Source organism: Emys orbicularis, chromosome 8, assembly GCF_028017835.1.
Source record: "Emys orbicularis isolate rEmyOrb1 chromosome 8, rEmyOrb1.hap1, whole genome shotgun sequence".
Taxonomy (NCBI): Eukaryota; Metazoa; Chordata; order Testudines; family Emydidae; genus Emys; species Emys orbicularis.
Genome location: NC_088690.1, coordinates 76,361,303 through 76,363,003, shown reverse-complemented (window position 1 = coordinate 76,363,003; position 1,701 = coordinate 76,361,303).

Here is a 1,701-nt window from a genome sequence, read left to right as displayed (position 1 = left end):
TTGGGAGAGGGGGTGGGGAGTAGCTTCCCACACAAAGCTGTAGGCGGAAGGATTATTGTGGGCAAACTGCTGTTGTCTCTAGCTTTCCCTGGTAGAAACATAGAATCATAGAATATCAGGGTTGGAAGGGACCTCAGGAGGTCATCTAGTCCAACCCCCTGCTCAAAGCAGGATCCAATTCCCAACTAAATCATCCCAGCCAGGGCTTTGTCAAGCCGGGCCTTAAAAACCTCCAAGGAAGGAGACTCCACCACCTCCCTAGGTAACGCATTCCAGTGCTTCACCACCCTCCTAGTGAAATAGTGTTTCCTAATATCCAACCTAGACCTCCCCCACTGCAACTTGAGACCATTGCTCCTTGTTCTGTCATCTGCCACCATTGAGAACAGCCGAGTTCCATCCTCTTTGGAACCCCCCTTCAGGTAGTTGAAGGCTGCTATCAAATCCCCCCTCATTCTTCTCTTCTGGAGACTAAACAATCCCAGTTCCCTCAGCCTCTCCTCATAAGTCATGCGCTCCAGACCCCTAATCATTTTTGTTGCCCTCCGCTGGACTCTTTCCAATTTTTCCACATCCTTCTTGTAGTGTGGGGCCCAAAACTGGACACAGTACTCCAGATGAGGCCTCACCAATGTCGAATAAAGGGGAACGATCACGTCCCTCGATCTGCTGGCAATGCCCCTACTTATACAGCCCAAAATGCCGTTAGCCTTCTTGGCAACAAGAGCACACTGTTGTCTCATATCCAGCTTCTCGTCCAGTGTGATCCCTAGGTCCTTTTCTGCAGAACTGCTACCTAGCCATTCGGTCCCTAGTCTGTAGCTGTGCATGGGATTCTTCCGTCCTAAGTGCAGGACTCTGCACTTGTCCTTGTTGAACCTCATCAGGTTTCTTTTGGCCCAATCCTCTAATTTGTCTAGGTCCCTCTGTATCCGATCCCTACCCTCTAGTGTATCTACCACGCCTCCTAGTTTAGTGTCATCGGCAAACTTGCTGAGAGTGCAGTCCACTCCATCCTCCAGATCATTAATAAAGATATTAAACAAAACCGGCCCCAGGACCGACCCTTGGGGCACTCCGCTTGAAACCGGCTGCCAACTAGACATGGAGCCATTGATCACTACCCGTTGAGCCCGACGATCTAGCCAGCTTTATATCCACCTTACAGTCCATTCATCCAGCCCATACTTCTTTAACTTGGCAGCAAGAATACTGTGGGAGACCGTATCAAAAGCTTTGCTAAAGTCAAGGAATAACACATCCACTGCTTTCCCCTCATCCACAGAGCCAGTTATCTCATCATAGAAGGCAATTAGGTTAGTCAGGCACGACTTCCCCTTGGTGAATCCATGCTGACTGTTCCTGATCACTTTCCTCTCCTCTAAGTGTTTCATAATTGATTCCTTGAGGACCTGCTCCATGATTTTTCCAGGGACTGAGGTGAGGCTGACTGGCCTGTAGTTCCCCGGATCCTCCTTCTTCCCTTTTTTAAAGATGGGCACTACATTAGCCTTTTTCCAGTCATCCGGGACCTCCCCCGATCGCCATGAGTTTTCAAAAATAATGGCTAATGGCTCTGCAATCTCATCCGCCAACTCCTTTAGCACCCTCGGATGCAGCGCATCCGGCCCCATGGACTTGTGCACGTCCAGTTTTTCTAAATAGTCCCGAACCACTTCTTTCTCCATAGAGGGCTGGTCA